This window comes from Oncorhynchus masou, unplaced genomic scaffold, assembly GCF_036934945.1.
Source record: "Oncorhynchus masou masou isolate Uvic2021 unplaced genomic scaffold, UVic_Omas_1.1 unplaced_scaffold_564, whole genome shotgun sequence".
Lineage (NCBI taxonomy): Eukaryota > Metazoa > Chordata > Actinopteri > Salmoniformes > Salmonidae > Oncorhynchus > Oncorhynchus masou.
The window spans coordinates 478,510-493,931 of record NW_027012059.1 but is presented as its reverse complement, the minus strand read 5'-3'; the positions used below and the strand labels follow the sequence as shown (position 1 = coordinate 493,931).

The following is a 15,422-nucleotide window of genomic DNA, read 5'->3' as shown; positions in this document are numbered from 1 at the left end:
CGGACAGGCAGACAGAGAGAGAGGGACGGACAGAGACAGAGAGAGAGGGACGGACAGACCAACAGAGAGAGGGACGGACAGACGGACAGACAGACAGACGGACAGGGACGGACGGACAGACAGACAGAGAGAGGGGACGGACAGGCAGACAGACAGAGGGGGACGGACAGACGGACAGACAGAGAGAGGGACGGACAGACAGACAGAGAGAGAGGGACGGACAGACAGACAGACAGAGAGGGACGGACAGACAGACAGAGAGAGAGGGACGGACAGACAGACAGACAGACAGAGGGGGACGGACAGACAGGGACGGACAGAGAGGGACGGACAGACAGAGGGACGGACAGACAGAGGGACGGACAGACAGAGAGACAGAGAGAGGGACGGACAGACAGAGGGACGGACAGACAGACAGACAGAGAGGGGGACAGACAGACAGAGAGAGAGGGGGACGGACAGACAGACAGAGAGAGGGACGGACAGACAGACAGAGAGAGGGACGGACAGACAGACAGAGAGAGAGGGGACAGACAGACAGAGAGAGAGGGACGGACAGACAGAGAGAGAGGGACAGACAGAGGGACAGACAGAGAGAGGGACAGACAGACAGAGAGAGAGGGACGACAGACAGAGAGACAGACAGAGACAGAGGGACGGACAGACAGACAGACAGAGAGGGACGGACAGACAGACAGAGGGAGGGACAGACAGAGAGGGACGGACAGACAGAGAGAGGGACGGACAGACAGAGAGAGAGAGGGACGGACAGACAGACAGAGGGACGGACAGACAGACGGACAGACAGAGGGACGGACAGACAGAGGGACAGACAGAGAGAGGGACGGACAGGACAGACAGAGGGACGGACGGACAGACAGACGGACGGACAGACAGAGAGAGAGGGACGGACAGACAGAGAGAGAGGGACGGACAGACAGACAGAGAGAGAGGGACGGACGGACAGACAGACAGACAGACAGAGAGATAGGGACGGACAGGCAGACAGAGAGAGAGGGACGGACAGACCAACAGAGAGAGAGGGACGGACGGACAGACAGAGGGACGGACAGACAGACAGAGGGACGGACAGACAGACAGAGGGACGGACAGACAGACAGACAGAGGGACGGACAGACAGACAGACAGAGAGAGGGACGGGACAGACAGACACAGAGGGACGGACAGACACAGAGGGACGGACAGACAGACAGAGGGGGACAGACAGACAGACAGAGAGAGGGACGGACAGACAGACAGACAGAGAGGGACGGACAGACAGACAGACAGAGGGACGGACAGACAGACAGACAGACAGAGGGACGGACAGACAGACAGACAGAGAGGGACGGACAGACAGAGGGACGGACAGACAGCGGACAGACAGACAGACAGAGGGACGGACAGACAGACAGACAGAGGGACGGACAGACAGAGGGACGGACAGACAGAGGGACGGACAGACAGAGGGACGGACAGACAGAGGGACGGACAGACAGAGGGACGGACAGACAGAGGGACGGACAGACAGAGGGACGGACAGACAGAGGGACGGACAGACAGACAGACAGAGAGGGACGGACAGACAGACAGAGAGAGAGGGACGGACAGACAGACAGAGAGAGGGACGGACAGACAGAGAGAGAGGGACGGACAGACAGAGGGACGGACAGACAGAGGGACGGACAGACAGAGGGAGAGGACAGACAGACAGAGGGACGGACAGACAGACAGAGACGGGGAGGGACGGACAGAGACAGACAGAGAGGGAGGACAGACAGACAGACAGACAGACAGAGAGAGGGACGGACAGACAGACAGAGAGAGAGGGACGGACAGACAGACAGACAGGGGACAGACAGACAGACAGACAGACAGAGAGGGACGGACAGACAGACAGACAGAGAGAGGACGGACAGACAGAGAGAGAGAGGGACAGACAGACAGAGAGAGAGAGAGGGACAGGACAGAGAGAGAGAGAGGGACGGACAGACAGAGAGACAGAGGGACGGACAGGGACGGACAGACAGAGAGGGACGGACAGAGAGAGAGAGAGGGACGGACAGAGAGAGAGAGAGGGACGGACAGAGAGAGAGAGAGACGGACAGGAGAGAGAGACGGAGAGAGAGAGAGGGACGGACAGAGAGAGAGAGGGACGGAGAGAGAGAGAGACAGACAGAGAGAGAGAGAGGACGGACAGACAGAGAGAGAGAGAGACGGACAGAGAGACATTTCCCATGAAGTTAATTTCATATCACATGTAACAAGACAGTTTAGTTACCTGGAGGAAATGGATGTGATCCTCTGTGTGTGAGAGCTGCTCCAGCTCAGTGCTTCTCTTCCTCAGCTCAGCGATCTCCTGCTTCAGTTGCTCCAGGAGTCCTTCAGCTTGACTCACTTGAGCCTTCTCTTGGGCTCTGATCAGCTCCTTCACCTCAGAGCTCCTTCTCTCAATGGAGCGGATCAGCTCAGTAAAGATCTGATCACTGTCCTCCACTGCTGACTGTGCAGAGCGCTGGAGAGAGAGAGAGAGAGAGACAGAGAGAGACAGAGAGACAGAGAGAGAGAGACAGAGAGAGAGAGAGAGAGAGAGACAGGTTCAGTCAGAACTCTGCTCTCCAGGTCCACCAGGCCTTGTTCTCCCTCCTGGACAGACAGGTACAGAACACCTCTTGGTCCTGCTCTACTCTCCTCCCTCCTGGACAGACAGGTACAGAACACCTCTTGGTCCTGCTCTACTCTCCTCCCTCCTGGACAGACAGGTACAGAACACCTCTTGGTCCTGCTCTACTCTCCTCCCTCCTGGACAGACAGGTACAGAACACCTCTTGGTCCTGCTCTACTCTCCTCCCTCCTGGACAGACAGGTACAGAACACCTCTTGGTCCTGCTCTACTCTCCTCCCTCCTGGACAGACAGGTACAGAACACCTCTTGGTCCTGCTCTACTCTCCTCCCTCCTGGACAGACAGGTACAGAACACCTCTTGGTCCTGCTCTACTCTCCTCCCTCCTGGACAGACAGGTACAGAACACCTCTTGGTCCTGCTCTACTCTCCTCCCTCCTGGACAGACAGGTACAGAACACCTCTTGGTCCTGCTCTACTCTCCTCCTCCTGGACCTCCTGCTCTACTCTCCTCCCTCCTGGACAGACAGGTACAGAACACCTCTTGGTCCTGCTCTACTCTCCTCCCTCCTGGACAGACAGGTACAGAACACCTCTTGGTCCTGCTCTACTCTCCTCCCTCCTGGACAGACAGGTACAGAACACCTCTTGGTCCTGCTCTCTCTCTCCTCCCTCCTGGACAGACAGGTACAGAACACCTCTTGGTCCTGCTCTACTCTCCTCCCTCCTGGACAGACAGGTACAGAACACCTCTTGGTCCTGCTCTACTCTCCTCCCTCCTGGACAGACAGGTACAGAACACCTCTTGGTATATCATATATATCTCATATCATCATTCAGAACTTTAAGCATATCTTTGGGAGGACGCCCAGCCTGTTTGACAAAGATAAACAAAGAATTTTTTCCAAATTTGTGCTGACAAAATAATCAAATGTAATGTTTTTTACCAAAAACTCTACATGGAAAGCAGAAAGCTGTGATCAATTAAATACAACGTTAACTAGATATTATCTGTGTCATTTATAGCCTGGCACAGATAGTAAAACTACATTAAATACAACGTTAACTAGATATTATCTGTGTCATTTATAGCCTGGCACAGATAGTAAAACTACATTAAATACAACATTAAATAGATATTATCTGTGTCATTTATAGCCTGGCATTAAATACAACGTTAACTAGATATTATCTGTGTCATTTATAGCCTGGCACAGATAGTAAAACTACATTAAATACAACATTAAATAGATATTATCTGTGTCATTTATAGCCTGGCATTAAATACAACGTTAACTAGATATTATCTGTGTCATTTATAGCCTGGCACAGATAGTAAAACTACATTAAATACAACGTTAACTAGATATTCAATTCAATTTAATTCAACTTTATTGGCATGGGAAACATGTGTTAACATTGCCAAAGCAAGTAAGGTATATAATATATAAAGTGAAATAAACAATAAAAATTAACAGTAGACATCACACATACAGAAGTTTCAAAACAATAAAGACATTACAAATGTCATATTATATATATATATATACAGTGTTTTTACAATGTGCAAATGGTAAAGGACACAAGATAAAATAAATAAGCATAGATATGTGTTGTATTTACAATGGTGCGTGTTCTTCACTGGTTGCCCTTCTCGTGGCAACAGGTCACAAATCTTGCTGCTCTGATGGCACACTGTGGAATTTCACCCAGTAGATATGGGAGTTTTTCAAAATTGGATTTGTTTTCGAATTCTTTGTGGATCTGTGTAATCTGAGGGAAATATGTCTCTCTAATATGGTCATACATTGGGCAGGAGGTTAGGAAGTGCAGCTCAGTTTCCACCTCATTTTGTGGGCAGTGAGCACATAGCCTGTCTTCTCTTGAAGATATTATCTGTGTCATTTATAGCCTGGCATTAAATACAACGTTAACTTGATATTATCTGTGTCATTTATAGCCTGGCACAGATAGTAAAACTACATTAAATACAACGTTAACTAGATGTTATCTGTGTCATTTATAGCCTGGCACAGATAGTAAAACTACTGTAGCGACCCGCACAGACAGCTGTGTGTTATGTGTTCGGCTAGTAGCTGGTTGTGTTGTACTTACCAGTTCCCAGTGTTCGCGGGGTCCGACATGCCAATCAACCTGCTATCTGCCAATCACAGGAATGCCTGGGATGTTCTGATGCCGGGCATCCTGGTGGTTGGCGGAGTGGCGTGGAGGGGGCGGGGCATTGGAAGTTAAGCTTCAGCCTTTGTTCTCTCTCTGACGTCTGGGCTTCACAAGAGAAGGTCCCGATTGGCTTGTGGGGTATCTTTCATTTATTTGGCGTGAGCTCAGGCCAAACAGTAGCCTGTGTAAAGTTGCTAATAAACCGTCAATTCGTAACTCAATCCTCTGTCTGGACAATTGTTCCTTTATGATCGAGTCAGGTCATTACACTACATTAAATACAACGTTAACTAGATATCATCGCCACATAACTTATGTCGAATTTAAAAGACACCGTTACCGTTAGTAACGTCTGTTACACTGTAACTTACAGGCAGCCTCACATAAAAACCTATTGGTTAACAAAGCTTTGATTATGACCAAAGTCTATAGTAGTGAAAACTCTCTCTCTCTATTCTAACTTACCACACATTCACATCACTGCCTCGACATGAATGTGTCCTGTCAGAGCCGTTTCCTGTCCGTTAACTGTTAACAGTCTCGAGCCACAGCTTAACCAATGAGCTACAAGGAGGACTGACAGTCACGAGCGGTGCAGCAGCCTCTGCAGCAGCAGCCTCCCCGGGTCCTAGTGCCCGCCCGGTAAGACGGTTAAGATGCGATGGAACGGTTGACGGAGAGAAAATAAATCACAGAGAAAATATATTGACTGATATATTGAATTGTTTAGGGAAGCTTTAGCTTTGGCTTTAATACATTCTGAAAATACTTGAAAATAAAAATAATAGTAGCCCTCCTCAGGAACAACAAAACCCTCACAGACCAACTTCTTCTTCTATGATATAATGGAGGTCCTCAAATCTTATTTTGGGGATATGGAGGCGTCTCGTGTGGCCAATAGCCTGGGGAAATGCATAGCGCCAAATTCAAATAATACGCGATAAAACTCAAACTTTCATTAAATCACACATGCAGGGTACTCAATTAAAGCTACACTCGTTATGAATCCAGCCAACATGTCAGATTTTAAAAATGCTTTTCGGCGAAAGCATGAGAAGCTATTATCTGATAGCATGCACCCCCTGAACCACCTGAACGAGATGTAAACAAATGAATTAGCGTCGCCGGCGCTACACAAAACGCTGAAATAAAATATAAAACATGCATTACCTTTGACGAGCTTCTTTGTTGGCACTCCAATATGTCCCATAAACATCACAATTGGTCCTTTTTTCGATTAATTCCGTCCATGTTTACCCAAAATGTCCATTTATAAAGCCCGTTTTGATCCAGAAAAAAACAGCTTTCCAAAACGCAACGTCATGACAAAACATTTCAAAAGTTGCTTAAAACTATGCCAAAATATTTCAAACTACTTTTGTAATCCAACTTTAGGTATTTTTAAACGTTAATAATCGATCAAATTGTTGACGGGGCGATCTGTATTCAATAACAGCAAGTCAACAATACATGCACGGTTTTCTCTCTTCCATAACATAATCCACAGTGTCACCTCTGCCTCTTCTTCGTTTCACCAATGATTAACTTCAACCCAAAGACTGGTGACATCCTGTGGAAGTTGTAGGAACTGTAAACTGGGCGCTATCTAATTTCCCTTGACAAAGACAATTCAGGGAACTGCCAGAGGGATTTTTGTTTTTCTGAACAGTTTTTCCTTGGGCTTTTGCCTGCTACATAAGTTCTGTTATAGTCACAGACATGATTGAACCAGTTTTAGAAACTTCAGAGTGTTTTCTATCCACACATACTAATCATATGCATATACTATAGTCCTGGCATGAGTAGCAGGAAGTTGAACAACAAAACCCACATGCTTTTTATCAAAAAGTAGAAATGCTGCACCCTATCCTTTAAGAGGTGTGGTCCACAAACCAACGTTAAAGGTGCATGGCGCCACCTACTGTTCTGGAGTGTGTTCAATCACGGTTTACACCTCTAAATCCTCCAACCAAACTCAGTACTTCTGAGAAAATAAAAGAGTCCTACTAACTTCTAATAGACCCTCCCCATCCCCCAAATCACTTCCAAGTGTAATGTTTACTGTTCATTTCTGATTGTTTATTTCACTTTTGTTTATTGTCTATTTCACTTGCTTTGGCAATGAAACATATATTTCCATGCCAATAAAGCCCTATGAATTTAATTCAATTGAGAGAGAGACAGTTCCATTTTAATGTATAGGGGACATGAGTCGTCATGGTTACTCATGGTTATGTGATGAGGCAGCCCAGTTGGTTACATGAACCAGTCTATTCTCTGAAAGGGGTCCAGACAGCCTGTTCCCAACAGTGGGGTCAGTGGGATTGGATAGGGGCCCCTCTCTCTCTCTCTCTGACTGGAGGAGAGAAGTGAAATGGTGTGTCTCCTCTGGTCAACAATACTCACCTTGAAAGACTCCACAGCCTGTTGGAGCTCCTTCAGCTCCTTCTCTCTCTCCTGGAATCTCTGCTGGACCTTCTGCTGACTCATCCCCAGCTGCCTCTGTGGAGAATCACTCTTCAATGAGCTATCAAGCTTTATTAGTCCAGTAGATCAATAGTATAGTAATGTGACATAGGACCCATAGAGAGGAAGGTCTACAATCCTGAGGAAGTCCCTTTACAATATTATATTATGTTGCTATGTGAATGATTATAGTTTTTATGGTAGGCCTACATGTATCAAAGGGTTGAGACTGAACTTTGGACTCAAAAAACGCCATTCAGAATGATAATAGTGTTTGACTTTAGAAAATGGTGATACATTTGGAGAATCTGGGTTAACATATCTATATACTCAAGGTTTGTGTTCATATTTGTGGATCCATTTCATATTGTATATAATATAATGATCTCATATTCAAACAGATTTAGTTCCTACTGTATCTTTAATTCTTAGTTTATCAGACAGCCACCAACAAGTTGTTCTGGTCTTACCTGTTTCTCAGTCCTCTCTGCTGCAGCTGACACTGTATCATGGCCTTTATGTTCATCCATCACACACACAGATAACAGATACACTGCTGATCGGTACGACAGTAAACCTCCAGCAGTTTGTCATGATGAGAGCAGATCTTCTCCTGTAGTTGTGCGGTGGCTTTGACCAGCTTGTGCTTCTTGAAACCAGGAAATTCATAGTGAGGTTGGAGGTGAGTCTCACAGTAAGAGGCCAGACACACCAGACAGGACATGAGGGCTTTCTGCTTTCTGGTCCCAGTGCAGAAATCACACGCCACATCTCCAGGTCCAGCATAGCACAGAGCAGGAGGGGGAGCAGCCTGGAGTCCTGTCTTCCTTAGTTTCTCCACCACCTCAGCCAACATGTTATTTTTCATCAGCGTAGGCCTTGGAGTGAAGGTCTCTCTGCACTGAGGACAGCTATAGACCCCTTTCAGAACATCCTGATCCCAGCAGCCCTCAATACAGCTCCTACAGTAACTGTGTCCACAGGGAATAGCGACCGGCTCCTTCAGTAGATCCAGACAGACAGAACAACAGAACTGGTCCTGGTCCAGCAGAACTCCCTGTTGAGCCATTTGGACGGTTGTTCACTCTCACACAGACAGACGACAGAGAGACTCAGATCAGTTTCGTTTCCTCAGAAGAGAGTTTGTGGGAAGGGGAGGGACTTCCTGGTTCTGCCAGAGGGGTGGGGTTAGAAGGAGGGAGGGGTTAGAGGAATGGAGGAAGAGAGAGAGGCAAAGTTGAGAAGGAGACAATATTTTAGTTCCTAGGTTAGGACCCTTAATATGGAATAAATTAAATAGAGTGGTTAGAATATATAAAGGGTAACAGTTTCTATGAAGTACATATCTATAATGCTTTTAATGAATGTTGTAAAGTCTTAAACTGATGTGCTGTGACACTAACTATAAGCGTCCATAATAACTCATACGTGGTTGTAAAAGTGTACAATGTGTTGTAGATAATTAGCTACAATGGGGGGAGGGGGGACTTGAAATGGATACAATGTACTGTAGGTGAAATGAATACTGTATGTACAGACTGATCATTGAGAATGATGTGACACTTTACATTACAGTGAGTTTATTGGTGTGTAATTGGTCCTGGTGGTACAGTGGTGTAACAGGTACTGTGATGCCTCATTCCTCCACTGTACCAGCAGCAGTAACCCAAACCAGTAATAAGGCTACTGTCATGGAAAGAGGTACAGGAAATATAAAGGATCTATACATCTATGATATACTGTATGTAATGATATGTCTTCTAGATGGTGTTCTATACTGTATGTAATGATATGTCTACTAGATGGTGTTCTATACTGTATGTAATGATATGTCTACTAGATGGTGTTCTATACTGTATGTAATGATATGTCTTCTAGATGGTGTTCTATACTGTATGTAATGATATGTCTACTAGATGGTGTTCTATACTGTATGTAATGATATGTCTTCTAGATGGTGTTCTATACTGTATGTAATGATATGTCTTCTAGATGGTCTTCTAGATGGTGTTCTATACTGTATGTAATGATATGTCTTCTAGATGGTGTTCTATACTGTATGTAATGATATGTCTACTAGATGGTGTTCTATACTGTATGTAATAATGTCTACTAGATGGTGTTCTATACTGTATGTAATGATATGTCTACTAGATGGTGTTCTATACTGTATGTAATGATATGTCTACTAGATGGTGTTCTATACTGTATGTAATGATATGTCTACTAGATGGTGTTCTATACTGTATGTAATGATATGTCTACTAGATGGTGTTCTATACTGTATGTAATGATATGTCTTCTAGATGGTGTTCTATACTGTATGTAATGATATGTCTTCTAGATGGTGTTCTATACTGTATGTAATGATATGTCTACTAGATGGTGTTCTATACTGTATGTAATGATATGTCTACTAGATGGTGTTCTATACTGTATGTAATGATATGTCTTCTAGATGGTGTTCTATACTGTATGTAATGATATGTCTTCTAGATGGTGTTCTATACTGTATGTAATGATATGTCTACTAGATGGTGTTCTATACTGTATGTAATGATATGTCTTCTAGATGGTGTTCTATACTGTATGTAATGATATGTCTTACTAGATGGTGTTCTATACTGTATGTAATGATATGTCTACTAGATGGTGTTCTATACTGTATGTAATGATATGTCTTCTAGATGGTGTTCTATACTGTATGTAATGATATGTCTACTAGATGGTGTTCTATACTGTATGTAATGATATGTAATGATACTGTATGTAATGATACTAGATGGTGTTCTATACTGTATGTAATGATATGTCTTCTAGATGGTGTTCTATACTGTATGTAATGATATGTCTTCTAGATGGTGTTCTATACTGTATGTAATGATATGTCTCTAGATGGTGTTCTATACTGTATGTAATGATATGTCTACTAGATGGTGTTCTATACTGTATGTAATGATATGTCTACTAGATGGTGTTCTATACTGTATGTAATGATATGTCTTCTAGATGGTGTTCTATACTGTATAATGATATGTCTTCTAGATGGTGTTCTATACTGTATGTAATGATATGTCTACTAGATGGTGTTCTATACTGTATGTAATGATATGTCTTCTAGATGATGTTCTATACTGTATGTAATGATATGTCTTCTAGATGGTGTCCTATACTGTATGTAATGATATGTCTACTAGATGGTGTCCTATACTGTATGTAATGATATGTCTACTAGATGGTGTTCTATACTGTATGTAATGATATGTCTACTAGATGGTGTTCTATACTGTATGTAATGAATGATATGTTCTATCTTCTAGATGGTGTTCTATACTGTATGTAATGATATGTCTTCTAGATGGTGTTCTATACTGTATCTCTAGATGGTGTTCTATACTGTATGTAATGATATGTCTTCTATGTTCTATACTGTATGTAATGATATGTGTTCTATACTGTATGTAATGATATGTCTTCTAGATGGTGTTCTATACTGTATGTAAAGTATGTCTTCTAGATGGTGTTCTATACTGTATGTAATGATATGTCTACTAGATGGTGTTCTATACTGTATGTAATGATATGTCTACTAGATGGTGTTCTATACTGTATGTAATGATATGTCTTCTAGATGGTGTTCTATACTGTATGTAATGATATGTCTACTAGTGTATGTAATGATATGTCTACTAGATGGTGTTCTATACTGTATGTAATGATATGTCTACTAGATGGTGTTCTATACTGTATGTAATGATATGTCTACTAGATGGTGTTCTATACTGTATGTAATGATATGTCTTCTAGATGGTGTTCTATACTGTATGTAATGATATGTCTACTAGATGGTGTTCTATACTGTATGTAATGATATGTCTTCTAGATGGTGTTCTATACTGTATGTAATGATATGTCTTCTAGATGGTGTTCTATACTGTATGTAATGATATGTCTACTAGATGGTGTTCTATACTGTATGTAATGATATGTCTACTAGATGGTGTTCTATACTGTATGTAATGATATGTCTTCTAGATGGTGTTCTATACTGTATGTAATGATATGTCTTCTAGATGGTGTTCTATACTGTATGTAATGATATGTCTTCTAGATGGTGTTCTATACTGTATGTAATGATATGTCTACTAGATGGTGTTCTATACTGTATGTAATGATATGTCTTCTAGATGGTGTTCTATACTGTATGTAATGATATGTCTTCTAGATGGTGTTCTATACTGTATGTAATGATATGTCTACTAGATGGTGTTCTATACTGTATGTAATGATATGTCTAGATGGTGTTCTATACTAGATGGTGTTCTATACTGTATGTAATGATATGTCTTCTAGATGATGTTCTATACTGTATGTAATGATATGTCTTCTAGATGGTGTCCTATACTGTATGTAATGATATGTCTACTAGATGGTGTTCTATACTGTATGTAATGATATGTCTACTAGATGGTGTTCTATACTGTATGTAATGATATGTCTACTAGATGGTGTTCAATACTGTATGTAATGATATGTCTACTAGATGGTGTTCTATACTGTATGTAATGATATGTCTTCTAGATGATGTTCTATACTGTATGTAATGATATGTCTTCTAGATGGTGTTCTATACTGTATGTAATGATATGTCTTCTAGATGGTGTTCTATACTGTGTGTAATGATATGTCTTCTAGACGGTGTTCTATACTGTGTGTAATGATATGTCTTCTAGACGGTGTTCTATACTGTATGTAATGATATGTCTTCTAGATGGTGTTCTATACTGTATGTAAAGATATGTCTTCTAGATGGTGTTCTCTACTGTATGTAATGATATGTCTACTAGATGGTGTTCTATACTGTATGTAATGATATGTCTACTAGATGGTGTTCTATACTGTATGTAATGATATGTCCTCTAGATGGTGTTCTATACTGTATGTAATGATATGTCTACTAGATGGTGTTCTATACTGTATGTAATGATATGTCTACTAGATGGTGTTCTATACTGTATGTAATGATATGTCTACTAGATGGTGTTCTATACTGTATGTAATGATATGTCTACTAGATGGTGTTCTATACTGTATGTAATGATATGTCTACTAGATGGTGTTCTATACTGTATGTAATGATATGTCTACTAGATGGTGTTCTATACTGTATGTAATGATATGTCTACTAGATGGTGTTCTATACTGTATGTAATGATATGTTTACTAGATGGTGTTCTATACTGTATGTAATGATATGTCTACTAGATGGTGTTCTACACTGTATGTAATGATATGTCTACTAGATGGTGTTCTATACTGTATGTAATGATATGTCTACTAGATGGTGTTCTATACTGTATGTAATGATATGTCTACTCGATGGTGTTCTATACTGTATGTAATGATATGTCTTCTAGATGGTGTTCTATACTGTATGTAATGATATGTCTCTGTCTTCTAGATAGTGTTCAACCGTTCGCTGCCTGCACCCAACGCCCGACTAGCATCACCACCCTGGATGGTTCCGACCTAGAATATGTGGACATCTATAAGTGCCTAGGTGTCTGGCTAGACTGTAAACTTTCCTTCCAGACTCATATCAAACATCTCCAATCCAAAATCAAATCTAGAATCGGCTTTCTATTTCGCAACAAAGCCTCCTTCACTCACGCCGCCAAACTGACTATCCTACCAATCCTCGACTTCGGCGATGTCATCTACAAAATGGCTTCCAATACTCTACTCAGCAAACTGATACAGTTTATCATAGTGCCATCCGTTTTGTTACTAAAGCACCCTATACCACCCACCACTGCGACCTGTATGCTCTTGTTGGTTGGCCCTTGCTTCATTCTCGGCAACACCCATCCGTAGCACGCGCTCCAGCAGGTGTATCTCACTGATCATCCCTAAAGCCAACACCTCATTTGGCTGCCTTTCCTTCCAGTTCTCTGCTGCCTGTGACTGGAACTTTTATCTCACTCACCAACTTTAAACATCTGCTATCTGAGCAGCTAACCGATCGCTGCAGCTGTACATAGTACATCGGTAAATAGCCCACCCAATTTACCTACCTCATCCCCATACTGTTTTTGTTTATTTACTTTTCTGCTCTTTTGCACACAAGTATCTCTACCTGCACATGACCATCTGATCATTTATCACTCCAGTGTTAATCTGCTAAATTGTAATTATTCGCCTACCTCCTCATGCCTTTTGCACACAATGTATATAGACTCTCTTTTTTTCTACTGTGTTATTGACTTGTTAATTGTTTACTCCATTTGTAACTCTGTGTTGTCTGTTCACACTGCTATGATTTATCTTGGCCAGGTTGCAGTTGTAAATGAGAACTTGTTCTCAACTAGCCTACCTGGTTAAATAAAGGTGAAATAAAAATAAAAAGACAATAACATTGAGCACGTCTGGGACCTGTTGGACCGGAGGGTTTGCAGATGCCTTGGTGGAAGAGTGGGGTAACATCTCACAGCAAGAACTGGAAAATCTGGTGCAGTCCATGAGGAGTAGATGCACTGCAGTACTTAATGCAGCTGGTGGCCACACCAGATACTGACTGTTACTTTTGATTTTGACCCCCCCTTTGTTCAGGGACACATTATTCCATTTCTGTTACTCACATGTCTTTGGAACTTGTTCAGTTTATGTCTCAGTTGTTGAATCTTGTTCTGTTCATACAAATATTTACACATGATTTGTGTTTCTATGTTTTGGCCGGGTATGGTTCCCAATCAGGGACAGCTGTCTATTGTTGTCTCTGATTGGGCATCATACTTAGGCAGCCCTTTTCCCTCCTTCTGTGTGGGATCTTGTTCTTTGTTTGTGTGCAGGTAGTTGAAGAAAGCTATTCGGTCGTTGGTTTCTTTATTGTTTTGTTTTTTTCTGAAGTTTCACTTCGATAATAAATGATGTGGAACTCAAAGAACGCTGCGCCTCGGTCTCATCCTTCTGACGACACCCGTTACAAGTTCTAGCTGGGCAGACATTTTACGAACTGACATGTTGGAAAGGTGGCATCCTACGACAGCACCACGTTAAAAGTCACTGTGCTCTTCAGTAAGGCCGTTGTACTGCCAGGGTTTGGAGATTGCATGACTAGGTGCTCGGTGTTATACACGTCAGGAATGGGTGTAGCTGAAATAGTCAAATCTACTCAATTGAAGGGGTGTCCACATACTGCTGTATATATAGTGCATCTGTAAGGGGTGTCCACATACTGCTGTATATATAGTGTATCTGTAAGGGGTGTCCACATACTGCTGTATATATAGTGTATCTGTAAGGGGTGTCCACATACTGCTGTATATATAGTGTATCTGTAAGGGGTGTCCACATACTGCTGTATATATAGTGTATCTGTAAGGGGTGTCCACATACTGCTGTATATATAGTGTATCTGTAAGGGGTGTCCACATACTGCTGTATATATAGTGTATCTGTAAGGGGTGTCCACATACTGCTGTATATATAGTGTATCTGTAAGGGGTGTCCACATACTGCTGTATATATAGTGTATCTGTAAGGGGTGTCCACATACTGCTGTATATATAGTGTATCTGTAAGGGGTGTCCACATACTGCTGTATATATAGTGTATCTGTAAGGGGTGTCCACATACTGCTGTATATATAGTGTATCTGTAAGGGGTGTCCACATACTGCTGTATATATAGTGTATCTGTAAGGGGTGTCCACATACTGCTGTATATATAGTGTATCTGTAAGGGGTGTCCACATACTGCTGTATATATAGTGTATCTGTAAGGGGTGTCCACATACTGCTGTATATATAGTGTATCTGTAAGGGGTGTCCACATACTGCTGTATATATAGTGTATCTGTAAGGGGTGTCCACATACTGCTGTATATATAGTGTATCTGTAAGGGGTGTCCACATACTGCTGTATATATAGTGTATCTGTAAGGGGTGTCCACATACTGCTGTATATGTATAGTGTCCACATATCTGTATAAGGGGTGTCCACATACTGCTGTATATATAGTGTATCTGTAAGGGGTGTCCACATACTGCTGTATATATAGTGTATCTGTAAGGGGTGTCCACATACTGCTGTATATATAGTGTATCTGTAAGGGGTGTCCACATACTGCTGTATATATAGTGTATCTGTAAG

At 42.3% G+C, this 15,422-nt stretch overlaps 1 pseudogene; it reads right to left on the bottom strand.

Moving 5' to 3' along the window:
* The window catches only part of LOC135536144 (tripartite motif-containing protein 16-like), an 18,807-nt pseudogene extending 10,377 nt beyond the window's left edge, over positions 1 to 8,430 (bottom strand).
* Positions 8,431 to 15,422: the final 6,992 nt, after the last annotated feature.